This window comes from Pectinophora gossypiella, chromosome 6 (assembly GCF_024362695.1).
Source record: "Pectinophora gossypiella chromosome 6, ilPecGoss1.1, whole genome shotgun sequence".
Taxonomy (NCBI): Eukaryota; Metazoa; Arthropoda; class Insecta; order Lepidoptera; family Gelechiidae; genus Pectinophora; species Pectinophora gossypiella.
Window position 1 is genome coordinate 5,508,690 of NC_065409.1, and position 17,655 is coordinate 5,526,344.

Sequence of the window (17,655 nt, forward strand, 5' to 3'; positions counted from 1 at the left end):
TTGTTTGTATGTCGTTTCCATATTTTAGGCCTGTGGAGTCCCGTTTCTTTGGAAGCGTGCGCGGGGCCGAAATCAACACGTAGAGACCTTTATCTAAATGTGGTGTGACACAAACCGGCAAAATTAAATGACTATGTATGTACTACGGGGTTCAAACTATTATTGTAAAAATAGTAAAGTATACCGCTTAAACTAAACAGTCAAACTGTAACTAGAAAGCAAGAAATTATTCTCGAAAACTCAATATCAATACAAAAACATCAAACTAAAAACTTACACAAATTGACAATTAAAAAAAGAAATACAATGACCCTGGTCTAAACTAAACAAGTAACTTAATCAAAAATTAATTATGAACAACGAAAAAACATGAATGCTCCTTTTGAACTCGAAGTTACTACTGCTAGCCCCAGACTTATGAACATTCCGATAAGTGCCCAAAGGGATTTGAACTTGAACCTGTGACATTTCGACAGCTAAGGCGCAACATCGGGGCTGTATATAGATCAGCCGAAATTAATGTGGCTAGAAGCTTTCAAAGCCTTTGATCGTACCATGTTTCAACACTAATGTGCCTTCATGTTTATGGAACTAATTCAAGCCTTTGACGCAGCGTTGTAGGATCTAGAGGAAGATTGTTTTGTACAATCAAAATTTGGACCGTATATTCGCTATTAACATTTTTTTTTATGGAACACTCATTTGTTAACATTTTTTATTCTTTGAAGTGTACAGTGAGGGATTTCGGTAGTAAGTACACTTTCACCTTTCATCATTACAATTTTTATTATCGCTAAAGACTATGGTGGTATTAATAAACTAATCTCAGCTGAGTCCCTGTTTTTATATAAAAACTGTCACATTGACATAACCATGAGCGCAGTCTCGAAGCTGAGATTAGTTTATTAATACCACCCCTAGAGTCAATCTAACATAATACTAATTGATAGAGCCACATTTCACTAAAAAACTTTTGGCTCAATTCAGAATAAGCATATACGAGTAATACTGCATATAGAATGGTAATTCTCCGCCCCACACCAATTCGTATCGGGAGTCGACTTCATTCTCTTTGGGTCTGAATTCAGTACTAAATGGCTATAATCCGCTATGGAGTAAAAGAGAGAGCGCACGGACTGTGTCTCACTCGCACTTATGCGTTAGGCGGAACACGGTAAGAATGAAATTTTTGTATGAAGTGTCCGCGGTGTGAGATAAGTAAGGTCGTAAGGGCCGGATGCAATAAAATCCTAAACCCATTGTCATACTAGTGTACCTGCTACAAATAGACAATTGAATACTATAACATGTTAATAAGTACCACAAACAACCCAATATTATATGCCTTTATAAAATTATACATTTATGTTAAAACCACATTTCCGCTCTTTGGCACTTACGAAAGTCATAAAGTTGGCGACCGTTGGGACCAACTTCCAGCCAAGTGAATTATCTATTGTAACGTACGTTATGTTCAGGGCTCTAGAGACCGGATTTCCTTAAAGCGCTTAATGAAGAAGTTTTCATTTCGAAGAATTATGGAACACGTGGAAAGAATTAGATAAAATGAATAGGACAAAATGTTATACCTACCTACCTTGAGAATATTCGGTCCTAATTGTTTCCTCGTCCTTTCGCTCCAACTCTCGTACCTAAGATGGCGGCCAAATTAATTAATTATAAATTAAAAATATGACAAACCTTCAAGACTACATAGGTCCGAATTGCTCCGAGGAATACCTGTTGAAATATATTTATTTATTTGTACATATAGGACGTACAAAGACATACAAACACTAAAAGAAAATTACTCTGTAACAAGATATCGCTGTACTTTCTTTATGTTCAAACAGTTAAAGTACTCCTTAATGTGCCTTGAAATGGCACTGCATTTTTTAATTTACCTTCGACATTTCACAAAATAGCATTCAGGAACTGACGTTTGTCAACTGAATAATTATACAAATCCTTCAAAATTATACAATTCTGCACACACGAGTACTTGGTGCTGGTTACTTACTGGTAATGTTATTTCTGTAGCCAAATACTGGGGTACTAAGTATTTAAGTCTGCCATCGACTCGAAAAGAAGAAGAAAATTAGGCTAGTTAACTAAATTTGAAATTAAGTATACAAAAATAAATTGTGACGACATAAATAGGTCAGACTCTAGCTGACTTCTACGGCTACGCCACCATTTTTCTTACTAACAAAATAGTAAGTACATAAATGTTAAGATTAAGATAAAAGTAAGTATTTTTCTTTATGCCTATCGTGGATTATTATAACTTTGCACAGCAATGACGTTTATTGAGACATTGCTATCACTATTTACCATAAAACTTGGGCTTTAATACTAAAATCTATTTTGTTGGTTCAGGACGAGTTATTGGTGTAAAGTTTGCCGAAGTGTGGCCAAGTTTCACCAAGTTCGCTCAGCAGAACTCAAATTAACGTCGTCAGCTAAAACCCAAACTTGAATATTTGGTTCAATTCAATTACCTTAACGAAGATGTCCATTGCTTTAATATGGGGAGTATAGACTTCAAATATTAAATATTTAGTATATAATATTTGGTGAAGCAAAATAATGTGGGATTGCATACGTTCACTTGAAATAGTAGTTTTTAATTAGTGGCACGCGTATGTGCCCTCAAACGCAAGGACACCTACATGACAGTTTTGCAGGTCATTGACAAATTGTATTTTTAGTATTAAGATTTAATAAATAAATAAAAAATGAGCTTGCTTGATGGAAAGGAATACGCGGTATATTAGGTATATGATCATTTTATTCTCATATGATCTGTGTCATAGGTAATACTAACATAGATAATACTAACATTTCAGGTAAGTACTTCGTGAGAAACGTCTTTAACCTGCTAAGACCTAGATTACCAGACTGTAAAACTGAATATCCTTTTAAAACCAAACCCTATTGTTAAACTACAATAGTTAAACAATGGCGTTTGGTAGGATATCAATTATACGACTTTAATGTTGTTGGGATTTGACAATTTTAGATATGCGGAGTACCTACACGTCTTTGAACTATTTCTTTGAATAGGACATACAAAAATGTGAAAGAAAATATTCGGAGGCGTGCGTAGTATTATGTCAAAGACTACCAAAATATCAAATACTTATGTCACTACTTCTTGTAGTAGGTGGGTAGCAAACACGTGGTATATTTTGACCTTTGCAGCATTCTACTAGCGGAGGCAGCAATATTAGTTTATCTCACAATTTTATATTATTTATTGCTGTAGTAAACTTCGACCCGCCTCTGCTTGCCACATACTAAAAGAATAATATTTTCTATCCTACAATTAAATTATATAACTAGGTAGGTAGGTATAAATAATCTACCGATTGGAGATATACACGTGAGTGTATGTTATGTTGTAAATAATTAGATCCATTATGTAATTAAGAGCAGCGTGGTCATATATTTACTACTTACCTACTCATCCGATAGCGAAGATTCTTTATAATACGTATATTATGGACATTAGACGTAAGTATAAGTAGGAACTTATTGTATTACCAGCCTCCGTGGCCCAGTGGTTGAGCGTTGGGCTTACGATCCGGAGGTCCCGGGTTCGAATCTCGGTGGGGACATATCACAAAAATTACTTTGTGATCCCTAGTTTGGTTAGGACATTACAGGCTGATCACCTGATCGTCCGAAATAAGACGATCCGTGGTTCGGAAGGCACGTTAAGCTGTTGATCCCGGTTACTACTTACTGATGTAAATACGTAGTCGTTACATGGGTCATGTCAAGGGCCTTTGGTGGCTCAATAGTAACTCTGAAACCAGGATAGAGACACAATAGAAGAAGATTTTATTATCTGTGTACCGAGAGATTTTTATATCGTCGTTTTATACTGAAAACCTTTGCGAGTTGGAATGTCGCTTCTGTAAATAAAAACCGGACCTGTCAAATCTTCAGGTTACGTAAGCGGACCCCATGAGCCGGGATAACTCTTGGGAGAAGTCTTATACTGAAAACCTATGGATTGGGATGTGATTTTTGCTAACAAAACCTAGCTAGATAGTTTCAATCATAACAGAATGAAACTTCAAAAATAATCTTACCTGCATGGAGACGACGGCACATAACTAGTCCACGCGAGCAAAAAGACGGTTATTAATCGATAAAATACCTATTTATTTTACTTACCTATGACCTGGTAATACTCAATGAGGGATTTTCCCGGCTACGTTCCCTAAAACAATATAGATGGCGCTGTACAGATTTAACGTGATAATTACCTATTTTCTCATTGCTCGGTTACACACACACACACATACATAAACTCACGCCCGTAATCCCTAATGGGGTGGGCAGAGCCACAAGTAATCAAAGACAACTTGCAGCCACTGTTGATTGCTCGGTTACTTACGTAATTATTCAAAAAATAAATAATATAACGCCAAGGGCATTGATAAAAATAATTGTACGCATCAGATATGTATAGAATTATGTTGCTACCTATAGAGTCGTAACGCCGACAGTCCTTTTAAAATCCAAACTCCATTGTTTTACTATTTTGTCTGGAAATCTCGGTTTTACGAGGGTATTGCTTCTCTTTATGTTGATCAGAATAATAATATGTGTAAGATATGTTGCGCCTGGGGGTAACAAGGGTCATCATTTATACACAAAAACAAAAATAGAAGATGCATGTGTCTGTTATACAAACTCTGCATAGCTTGATGTATTATTTTTTTGCGGAACAGGAATCAGCATCATTTATTCAACGTAATTATCATGGATAAACTTGTTGAAGGTCAATATAACATTTTTGAATTTACGTCATTTCGCAAGGTGTTAAAGCTGAGGAGAAGAAGAGACAAGAAACGAAGAAGAAGAAGAACGTAGCCTGTTAAGTCCCTCATTGATCAATAAATTGATCCGTATTCTCAACAGCCACATATCCAATTGGGCAATTAGCCTCAAGCAAGATTCGCAATACGAACGTAGTATTATTCCTAATTAATGAAGCAGATTGCTTTATCTCTATCAACTGGGATATACGTTGTATGGATAATGGCCGACCTCACTCGGATTCTAATGCCTCCTTTTATTATTAAACCGACTTTCTTCCTTAAGGTGAGTTGCTTAAGAATTTATAATCTATTGTCTAGTCTAGTGACATTTATGAAAATATAGTTGTTCATATTTAATTAGATTTGCTAAATTGAGAGTGTATATGAAACATAGAACGAATTTTTACTTGCTTATTTTTTTATATTATAGGCTCGCGGTAAGTGACAATGTGGTCTACGGTGGATCACGCTTACCTAGCAAACTCTAGCCTTGAAGACTCCAAGATTATAACGAGTTGGAAAAGATACGACGGCAGACAGTTTCAATCCTTCGCTGTTCACATCGAAATGAAAGAGGCGAAACTTTTAGTGCGGATAGTATATCCCCAACATAAGAATGAAATGCACGCCGACGCCTGGCTGTCCGTAGATGGAAGGAATGAGAATAAGAGAAACCCGGTTGCAGAGGCGGAGATCGGAGCCATCGGTACGGCAATGCAGGACGGAAGAGGCGACACAGGGACTGTAACCTGAAACCTGACAGAGGGTACCAGCAACTGTCAGTACTATTCAGAGGCAGAGGACAGGAGTCCTAGTACGGCTTTCAAATAGACTACTCTGGGCGCCATCCCATTCGCGAAGGCAAGAGGAAAAGCACTGCCCTATTTTTACCAAAAAGTAGTATGGAGAACGCTACACCGACAAGAGGGTGGCTCTTAAATTAGTAATAAATAAACAAAGTTTACATCCAACTTGTCAAATACAATAGCGTTCAACTGTTCCTGATGTATCTTATCATCTCTATCAAATCACTATCGCTTCAGATAAAAGATAAAATCAACTAAAAACGATACATCTCACGCCCACATCGAAAACAGTAAGTACTTGTTGCTTTATGAAATGTTTCTGTTTTATTTTTTCACAGCAACAGAAACAACAGCAGAAGAGAGTTGGACTCACGGTCTGGAGGCCCGGGTTCATTGTCGAAATGACTTTTTGAAACTGTCCTTTGTTTGCCCAGAAAATTGCAGACTACATAACCTGATAGTCCCGAAAATTAAGATGATTCCGTGCTTCGAAAGACACGGCAGTGGATCACCGTGGTGAAATATGCTTTATACCTTCTCCGCTTGATTGAAGGGAGACCTGTACCCAGTAGTGGGACATACGTCCCTATTTACGTTTACGTCTGTTTCTTTAGACGTTATTTCCAATAAAGAACTTGTAGAAGGCAATATACAGCATCGAAATAGAATTACAGAAAAAAATGATACTTTTATAACATAAATTACCAAGAACATAACGTGGTAGAAGGTCTCTCTCTCTCACTCTCTCTCTTTTTTTAAGAGCTGTGCTCTTGTTGGTGGAGTAACCGCCTCCATTTTCATTACATTCATTCATTCATTGTGTTCATTTTTTTTTGTAGGTCACGTCAAGTAAAATCAACACCGTCAAGTATGTTTGAAGACTGATGAAAAATACATAAGTACTTAATTTCAAAGTAATTCCGTGGTTCCTGCGTCTACCCGATGAGAGTAATTTTGTATATTCCACATGCTTTTTGGGTTATAAAAGAGAGAGATATCTATATCGGCTGATATACCCTCTTCAAGTAGCTATTTAAGGGATAATATCTGTATTATATTGCCGCCTATTCTCTAGTCCTATTCAATTTACGGCTCGGCATTTTTACGCCCAACACGGAGCATGATTAGGAAAAAAAAATTGAGGGCGAATGAATGCCCTTCATCTCCTCAGAAGCGGGAAATAAGATTTCCCATTACATTTCTTGCGCGATTGCTTCGAGGCCCTTCGAGATATTTTTTCATAAATCAATCTGTTTTTCAAACGGAAATTCTCTTAGGAAGTAGGAAATGCACGCTGTGACCTTAAGCTGCACTGGTGGTCATGGTTTGGTGACCACTGCATTACCTGGGTTGGTGGTGATCAGACAAATAATATAGGTACCAAAAACAAAAAAGAAATGGAACCGAAATTTGTTAAATAAAAGGTTTATTAGTTAAGCAATATAAACAAAGAGTAATATAGGAACTAGGAACTTTATACATAGCAAAAGAATATTGTGACAATTAAAATTAAACAAATTATAAAAGATACAAATATACGTATTATAATTTGTCAACTCTATTCGTGCTTAAAGGATTTCAGAATCCTTTAATTCAGGACGTCCATATCATGATTGAAGCTTCTATAATGAAGTCATTTCTGTCTTTTTTTTAACGGTGTCATTATATTGTTGCTATATCAACCTGCCTTAATCCTTAAAGACATAATATGACATTAGTTTCATTTAGTAACGGCCAAAAAATCTGTCGTAAGTACATTAAATCATAAAATAAAATTTATTCTGGTCTTGAATTATATATACTCGTATTAATTTCTAACTACTCTACATAGTCTGAAGATTTGTCAAGCAAGAAAACGGAAAGACCCTTTTGAATAATATATAAAAATGTGAGTAAAATATCAAGGTCTTTTCTAGTGTTGCCAGGTGTATCCATATGGGCTGAACGTCCCGATTTTCAATGGCTATAAGAACAGTCCCGTAAATCCTTTGAACGGACGGGATACCAAACCAAGGAGATAAAATAGCGCTTGTCAATTCGGGACTAGCGAGGTAACCGTAATGGTTACCGCGCTGTCTGTAAATTTCGACCTATATAGATACTAACTATATTTTTTCTTTGCGCAGTTTCCCTATCCAAGTTTCCGTTTTTAAATATGAAACACATAAATATTATATGCACAAAATAACGTCCCGTTTTTGTACTTACTTGACATTTTAAAATCTTTGTAACTACTTTTCTAAAATAACAAAGTACCTAACAGAGAAACGAAGGAGGTATTTTAAAATTATTATATAAGTAAGTACGTACTTTGTTTCGAATTAAAACTCTCACGATGTTCTTGTCCCGGTTTTTTACGGTACAAGGTCCCGATATTGTAATATCCGGACTATACGGGACATATTTCCACACTAGTCTTGTCTCGCACGTGGATCTCTGAAGGCGAGACAGAGGTCACGAAAGCCACACAGCATTTTTTCTCCGAGTTTATCTTAGCGTATCGATTGGCTTACTTTCGTATATCGACATTGCTTTAGGGACCCTAAAAATATATTGCTTGTATAAATAAATAGGAACTCGTATTTCTTTTCTTTTTTCCATCTCGGTGAACGTGATGTACTCAGAGGGCTTTAGGGATTCGAGGTCCGATTAGATGACAAGTTTTTTTTTTATATTAATAAGCAGTCGGTCCCAGCAACAATTTGTCAGAAGTAAATAGATATATAGGTACAGTCGTTACATGCCTATATGACCCGTGGTACAACCGAACATAGGGATTGTATTTGGGTAGTTGTACCATCAGACGATTGGCCCATCGGGAGAATAAAACCCTGTGGTACCAGTATCAGTTGTACCACGCGGTTGTACCATACATACAAATCGAAGGCTCAATAGTAACCCTGAGAACAGCTCTCTGATGTCACAGCCTACACGAGGGAAGTTGTGCCTGTTTATCAATTGTATCTGTTGTTGTTGTTTTTTAGCTGAAAAACAATCCGAAGGTTTAAAAAAGGTTTCAGATTGTAATCAAGTGTGCAGTGGAATGGAAGATACTTCCGTAAACACGTTTTATAGGTACTCGTGTTGAAAAACAGATGAAGGGCGATTTACCGTGTATTTGAACAATGCGTACTGTTGACAACCATCAATTTTGATCGTCAGTTGTGATTGATGGCTTGCATCAGTATATCTCGGAATCTACGGCCTCCGTGGTCCAGTGTTCTGAGCTCGGTTTCGGCTCACGATCCGGAGGACCCAGGTTCAAATCCCGGTGGAGACATATCACGAAAATCAATTTGTGATCCCTAGTTTGGTATTACAGGCTGATCACCTGATTGTCCGAAAGCCGTTGGTCCCGGATACTACTTACTGATGCAAGTTAGTAGTCGTTACATGAGCCATGTCAGGGGCCTTTGGCTCAATAGTAACCCTGAAGCCAGGGTTGATGGGGTTGGTAATCCACCTCATAACCCACACGAATTAATTATAATTAATTATTATCTTCTATCGTGTTATTTTATATCATATTTCTATCACATATTAAAATTTCTAATAAATTTATACCAAAATAACTTACGTTGTCGGCCATATTGGAAAAAGGGGTCATTCGATTTTGGAAAAAAAACTGCCTGCGAGGTATGGTTGCATACTTTCGAAAATATTGCTTGCACTCAAAAACGGAGATATATATTTTTTTTTAATTAAGATGGGTTTGCTCTTGACTTCATTCTTCCACGAGGAGAAGAAGAGATCGACGGAGGAACGAGCATACCCAGAAAGGCACCGGCACTCTTACACACGCGACAGAACGCAGCAAGCTACTTGCAGTTGGTCTTTAGTGAGAGGGTGGTCGCAAGCCAGGCGGTCCCTTACGGGTCCTACCACTCTGGGGGATCATTCAGCCGTCATCACTGACTGAGGAGTCAGGTGATGCCGTTGCCCAGGGTGGACCACTAGAAGGTAACCCTTCCACCCTATGTGGAGTATGAGTGATATACTCCCGGTAAGAAGGTATTGTTTACGATACCTAAATCCGTGATAGCGCTGCGCGAAGACCGCGTGACTTACATCGCAGTATCACAGGTTCAAATCCCTTTTCGGGCCCTAAACCACTGAATACGACTTTATACGTTTGCATCAGACGTATAAAGTTTTGAAGCCAGATAATGAACATCATGTGGTTCCCACAATTTGTGCCCGGTTAATGGCAATAACCGGGCACAAACAAACAGGCTTCGTATCAACAGTGGCTGCAAGTTGTCTTTGATTACTTGTGGCTCTGCCCACTCCATTTGGGATTACGGGCGTGAGTTTATGTATGTATGTATGTATGTTAATGGCAATAGGCTCGCCCCCTATTTCATGGGACTCTAATATAGCTGACGGGTGGGTGTATAACAAAACCCCTCTGCCCACCCCTTTGGGGATACAGGCGTGATGTCATGTGAACAACCAAATCATCTTACTGTGTTATCTTTCTCGTTTTCGAGGGGTTTGTTTACCTAGCTTGACGGATCCGGTTTTTTTATAGAAGCGCCTGCCATCTGACCTTGCAAGTTCTAACCTAATGAAAAAAACCTCGATGTTTTCCTTCACCGTTAGGTAAGCACGTGATATCAATTATTATGACCCAAACATGAATTCAAAAACAAATTCGGGTTCAATGGTTTATAGTCCAACCCGAGATTTGAACCCATGACCTTATTAAGCAAGTATGTCACGCGTTATAATGAGTTATCACGCTTTATCAACTGCGCGACATATTATTTAGTCTATGACAATGGTTCTAAGGTCGAATCTTAGGAACGGAGTCTGAAACTAATTAACATTACATAAACTGCCTATATACGTCCCACTGCTGGGCACAGGCCTCCCCTCAATCAACCGGAGGGGGTATGGAGCATACTCCACCACGCTACTCCACTGCGGGTTGGTGGAGGTGTTTTTACGGCTAATAGCCGGGACCAACGGCTTAACATGCCCTCCGAAGAACGGAATCATCTTACTTTTTCGGACAATCAGGTGATTCTAGCTTGAAAAGTCCTTACCAAACAAAAGACTCTCTCACAAAGTGATTTCGACAATGTCCCCATCGGGAATCGAACCCGGACCTCCAGATCATACGCCTAACGCTCTAACCACTAGACCACGGAGGCTGTTAAAATTAACATATCGTATCAGAAATACCATATTACCATCTATATAATGTATAACATTATGCTCACGACTACATCCCAATTGGGGTAGTCACAGGTACTTCCATCGCAAGATGAACTAAGTGCTAACACTTTACCGAGCTTTCTGTTAGACCAGCGTCTGGTGAGTCGTATCGCCGTCTAATAAACTGCACTTACGATAAATTAATAACTCATTGGTGCATGTCCGGTACCGGGGTCCGACCCGGCGTTGTTTTTTTTTAAGTGACTTATTGTAAATTTGCCGCAGATGGCATTAACTACTTGGCCGGACAAATGGAGAGCGCGGAAGGCTCTCACCCGGTACAACTTTTAAGACAACAGGCCTGAGGGTACCCAGTTGAGCGCGAACTTTGGCTCAGGGCGTCGTCTGAGGGGAAAAATATTTGAAAGAATTAACGACCCTAGCGGGTTGATAGCGATAAGTGTTGATTGAGAGAAATCGTCGACCACCCTGGCGGGGTCGGTATCGGGGTCCTGAAGTGTTTGGTGTCGCGAGCTGATTGGCCGCCTCTATGGCTAGAGTAATCGGATCGCCGAACCGGCGCTTCCCGTTTGAGAAGCAAGCTGGCGTACCACATAACCACAGTGACTATTGTAAGTAGTTAAAAAAAAAACATTTATCAGCAGTACTACTGCGCAGTTTCTAAACAATTCATAATTTTACTGCAATTTTAACGATTACTTACATAAAGTTTTATGTACCTTTTTCTCGTATTATGAAGTTTCTTCTGCAAAAAAGAAATGCAGATAAGGTAAGGTTATGTTTGTAACGTAAGGATTCTTATTTCTGAATGCTATACCGATACAGTTTAGGTAATACTACATTTAAAAGATAGTGATGTTGAATCGCTAAAGGCCCCTGACTTTACTCAAGTAATGACTAGGTACATACCTACGTATGGAACAGTCGCAGAAAGTGACTTTTTGTCAGACGTGTATAAGGCACGTATCACCCCAGGGCCATTGCTCGACCACTGGACCACAGAGACTGTTAATAGCCATACTGGTTGAGCGTTAGACTCACAATTCGGAGGTTCCGGGTTCGAATCCTTGTGGAGTGGGGGCATATCACAAAACACGGTAGATTTGGTTTTGACGAACATCAAAAAATAAAGTTGATAAAACTGTCCAACTGTGACTGTCACTGTGTAAAACTGTCGAACCATCATAGACTCTGTTTACCCCGGTGGTAAATCGGCGAGAGTTTATGTAAGTATGTGTAAATAAAACTGTCCATCTTACCCAGTACCATCATAAACACCATCTTTCTAACCCAACAAATATTAAAGGAAATTGAAACACTTTCCCCCGGCCATTAAAAAAGTGTACCTATGTAGAAGGATGCCATTACTTAGTTTAATAATAGGGTAGCGGCAGTGATTTTCACAGTCATGGTGGCTCAATTTATCACGCGGGGCCCGCATCCTCGCCTCGTGGCCCGGAATGGAAAATCGATAGAATACAGGGCAGAGGTACGTACAAGAGTTACATACAAGTATGTACGGTCACGAGCATTAATATGTATACACTTTGGTACCATGTCACATTAACTTTTTTGACAAAATGAACTGTAAGTCTCACCAAATGTCAAATATGTTAGTGCGACAGAGTCCTAAAGTGGGTACCTACATTATACTGCTCATGACTGTATATGTATTCCTATACTGCAGGAGCCTCCAGGATTGTTCCATTCTGCCGGTAAGCGGCCGGACGTCCTCACGTTGATTCCATGGAAAAAAGGTCGACGTGTGGTGTGGAACGCCACATGCGTTAGCACTAGGAAATGTAATCCCGATCTCGCGGGATCCTGTTCTCACGAGTTCTCGTCTAACTTTTCGGGATCATTCCCGAAGACTGACGGGATTGGGCGGATCTCTTTGAGTTATACTTTTTGTTTTGATTATGCTGATTTCCAAAGAAACCTTGAAATAAAGGTATTTGTTTTCTTTCTAAAAATATTTTGGTTTATATAACCTTACTATCTATAACAAGCAAGCAGTTTTCATCATTTTCAGCCATTCTAACTTTACGTTTATTTGTGAACTAGACGAGATCCCGAAAATTTCGGTATCTCGCGGTATTGATATTTCCAATGCCGCGGGATCTCGAATTTGCGATCTCGAGGCGGGATTGCATTCCCTAGTTAGCACGTATACGGCTTCTCATATAAGAGGGACCAAACGTACTGCCGCGCCGCCGCAGCAGCCGAGGCAGCGGCCGGGCTCAAGCACAGTAAGTATGCCAACCTGGCATCGACGTATGACTTTGTGTCGTTTGCTGTCGAAACGGCGGGGACTTGGGGATTTCCCTCGCCATCCAACGGGGTAACGCTGCGATCGTGATGGGCACATTCGGTCGAGAGGTAGTAAATGTGGTTATGCACTCTTTTTTTTGTTAGTTGAAAAAGAGTAATAGTGACCTTAAATAATTCTTACAAGTTTCTTGATTATCATCATTTTGGCAATCTATCTAATGTTCATTAGACCTATAAGTTTGAAAGAGATTTATCGAGCACCGCATTGCTCTAAAACCAGCCAAACGACATACCTACCAACCTACTACAGCTAAAAATAACTGATGGGAATGATTGATTCGGGACTCATGTAATGAAACCTACCTATTCCCAATCCGATTTACGTTTTACCTTATTTACATTATGAAATATGAAAGGCCCTCCGAATTTGTTCGCAATGGATGCTTTCGGGCGAATAATGAAATCGTATTCTGTGAATAAAGTAATATTTATAATAATAATATAAGTGTATTATATTTATAATAATATACATATTGGTGCTAATTCCTGTAAATACCATCTAATTTTAAGTTATATCTGTCATTTTCTTATCCGCCGAAAAGGAAAGGGACGGGTAATCGACAAGCATAAAATTTATGGAACACACGTCGATTTTAAGCACAAATCTAAACCAACCGTCTAAAAATTTTACATCAGTCTATAACCCGACACAGTTAAGTAAACAGCACGTCAAACAGATAATTATGCGTGGTCACAACGGAGGATTCAAAAAAAAGCAAACTTTATTTAATAAATTTAATTATAAAAGAATTACAATACAATAGACGTGATAATTGTCCGATATTAGGTACAAGAATGTCAGAACACGAGGAATGAAATTCGATGTGGCGATTGCTGTCGTCATGTGGCACGTTGACGGGACACGTTCCCACGCGTCAGCAGTTTACTTGTGCATGTTGAAATTGAGGACGATGCTTATACAGCGATGTGCATACGTTAAGGGTGCGTAACACCTCCCCCCGTAGAACAGCGAGTATTGAAGACTTTCGTCGTAAATTGAGCTGGGGGATGATCCGAGCCAACCCTTGGGATGGCGTAAATTGGTTGCGGCTGCAGTTCGATTTCTTCAAAGTTTTCTTGCTTGCTTTTGTCTTGTTTCAGATGGTACTTGCGATATGCTAAGCAGCTAATGAGTGCGCATGCACTTATTATCACAACGTACATTGGTAAAGTAGTGTGATAAAGGCTGTAACCGTTGTCCCTGTAGGGTTTCACAAGTGATTGCTGAGTTATTTTGGAGTTGACTTTATGTAATTGGTCCAGGTTGATTGATTTTAACTTGAATGATGGGGTTTGTTGCGTCCCCGTGGTTTCTTTAGGCAGGTCCATAATTTGCATTGCTTGACCTTTCAGACGATCCTTGGTATTTGAAATCACAAATTCTGTTGTCTCGACGTAACATCGATGAGGGATGATGATGAGATAGCTGCCCTGAAGTGTCTTGTGTAAATCTTGTCCGCAGGATAGGTGAACATTTGTTGAGGTAGGGAAGTTGGCAGTATAATGTTTGTCGTCAAGTTTCTCGAATGCTGAATTTTCTAGTGAGACTGTGGTCGGTATGCATGTTACAGTTATTTGCTGGGTAGTGATGAGTTGGTGAATACAGTCCTGAGGTGTGCGGCGTTGCAGTTTCCTATCCTCTTCACACAGGTATCCCTTGCTTGTCCTCGGGCATTCCGCTTGTAGGTACTTGAAATCTTTCAGGTATATTGCAAGGAATGGAGAGCGGGGTATAAGGATTTCATGGTCTTTATTGGGTACGATAGATAATTTATAAAGATTATATACTTGAGATAGAATAATCGGGAATTTATATATTATAACAATCTCATCCTTTGAGTAATAAGAGCCTAATTTCATAATATCGTAATACTCTCTGATATCTAGATCGATTATACTTTGTTTGCCGTATAAGTTATGTAGCTTGTTAATCATAGACTTTATTTCTTTTATACCTATAACGGAATGGTGAGTGGTTGAAGTTTTAATAAAAGCTAATATGTTTTGTAATTTTGTTATTTCTGATGATATAGAATCTACATTATCACCTAAAATAACGAGTGCTTGTGCAAGATGTGCGTATTTTACCAGATCATTTTCTTTGGTTGCTATACTTTGACTAATTTTGTTCATTAATGTTTGAATTTGATTCTGATTGGCTACAACACTATCGATTATTTTTGAATACTGAGACGTCCAATTTTTAGTTAAACTAACATGGCTGTTGAATTCAGTTATTAACTCATTTTCTTTATTTTGTAACGATTTTATAGCTCTATCATAATGTAAGGCATCCGCGTAATCAAGATTGCCGGTTATACTCTTTATTACCGAGCCTAGACCATCCACGAGACCTCTTTTTATACGATTCGATTCAAAAGTTTGTAAATGCTCAAGTACTTTATGGAGTTTAAGTTCTAGGTAGGCTATGTGGGGTTCGAATAGGGATGAAGTTCTATTATTAAGCTCGGGGCTGAAATTATCTATTTGGTTAATTATTTCATAAATTTTACTTTGAAGGTCCTGTAAGTTTATATGTTGCACAAAAGAGTGATAGTGGGAAATGATTCTAGTGGGGCCTAAATTGAAGGGTAATACACCTGGACCATTGCTAAGGTTTTCAAGGATTATTTCCTGCATTAACGCCGGCTGCAGAAGTAGATGAAGTACCAGGAGAGTCCTGCAACAATTGGGCACTTTTAGGAACTCTTTTTAGACGGGATTTCGCTATTGGGCCTTTCTTTTTCCTTGTATATATGTGAATCGGGAGATCCGCCATTACTATGTCCTTGGTATATCTAGGGGCTATTTTTTGTCGGGTAGCGACTGGATTACGTATGAAAATCTGTTGCTCGGGTGAATACTCCACTTCGGTCTGTCTATTCTTATTTCGGGAATCTGTCAAGTCTTTACGTAGGGTCGTGCATGAATCCTGAATTAAATCGTAAGCTTTAATCATACTAAGCTTGTGGTCTGTCATGTACTGCTGTAACAGGTGCGTGGAGAGATCTATGTCGAAGGGGTCACGAGGGTCGAAATGTCCTGTAACTACTTCAATCGGTTTACACTTCGTAAAACTATGTATGGTATTGTTATAGGCTAGTATTGCATAAGACATTAAATTGACTACGGAATTATTTTTTTGTTCGAGTTTTAGAATTCTAAGGTGTTCCAGTATTGTTGAGTGGAACCTCTCAACAATGCCATTTTCATTGGGTGTATGGGGTGCTACTCTATGGTGCTGTATCTTGTGGAGCCTTGTAAATTCTGCAAAGAGTTGGTTACTAAATTCAGGACCGTTATCAGTCACTATTGTTATAGGTATACCATGATGTGTACAAAACTTAAGTAGTGCCTGAACTACGCTGATTGCTGTTCCGTCCCTTAAATAATAAGCTTGAGCATACTTTGAAAAAGCGTCTACAATCGTTAAATATTTTTCACACTGTATGGTAAGAAGATCTAAGTGGACTAATTCAAAAGGTTTGCTAGCGGGTGGAACCAATCGAAATTTTTGTTTTATGGGGTTGCGATCATACTTCGCCTGACCACAGATTGTACATTCATTTATAAATTTTGTGATATGCTCGCGCATTTTCGGCCAATAGTACTTGTGAGACAAAGCCAGGTAGCATTCGGTGATACCACGATGGTTGGTTTTGCCGTCGTGGTATTTGTTAATGATCTCTTGCTGTCTTAAGTATTCCCTAACATTTTCTAGTTCATTTTTGGTTAACCATAAATTCATCGCCGAGTTTTTGAATGCGCCCTGTATTATGGGAATTATTTTATACATTTCTTCGGGTGGATTAATTATTAGACCTGTCTTAATTTTTGGGTGAACGTACTCTTTAATCGCACTAATGACGTCATCCTCGAGGTTAGATTGTGACAATTGAATAGACGTCCGCGTATGAGTCTCGAATGGTTTCGTTACAGTGGTTCTCCCTTTAATGTCGCCTACTACGGTAAGTATGATTTGTTTAGTAAATTTATTTAGGGGTTCATCCGTAATCGGAACCTCTAATATGGGGTTTTCATTGTCGGTATGAACAGTCATAGTCCTGGATTCACCCGCAGAATTTGGAGCGGTTAGAGTTCTAGAGTCATTTAAAGAAGGTGGTTTTTCCGATGGATTAACTATGATAGAACTTAGCTCATCGTTATTAATCTCAATACGAGACAAGGCGTCTGCATTAGTATTGCATTTGCCTTGCTTATATACTACAGTGTAGTCGTATTCGCTAAGCTTTAGGCGCCACCTAGTAAGCCGTGAGTTGGGCTCTTTAAGGTTCATTATCCATTGTAGTGGCTTGTGGTCTGTAATGATCTTAAACTTACGACCAAACAAATACGGTCTAAAGTATTTGGTAGCCCATACAATGGCTAAGAGCTCCTTCTCGATGGTACTGTAATTTGATTCGCTGGAATTAAGAGTCCTGGAAGCATACGCAATTGGTTTGTCGGACCCTATTGCACCCTGTGACAATACTGCTCCTATG

The 17,655-nt window shown here is 38.8% G+C and overlaps 1 protein-coding gene and 1 non-coding gene across 2 annotated transcripts in view; both read left to right on the forward strand.

The window, feature by feature from the left end:
- Nucleotides 1-13,745, forward strand: part of LOC126367488 (uncharacterized) — a 476,961-nt gene extending 463,216 nt beyond the window's left edge. The window contains exon 5 of the mRNA XM_050011023.1: nucleotides 13,624-13,745. The gene's annotated coding sequence lies outside the window, so the exon portion shown is untranslated. The remainder of the gene's footprint in view (nucleotides 1-13,623) is intronic.
- On the forward strand, nucleotides 3,549-3,620 carry Trnav-uac (transfer RNA valine (anticodon UAC)). Its single transcript has one exon. It is a non-coding gene; the product is annotated as a tRNA-Val (tRNA).
- Nucleotides 13,746-17,655: the final 3,910 nt, after the last annotated feature.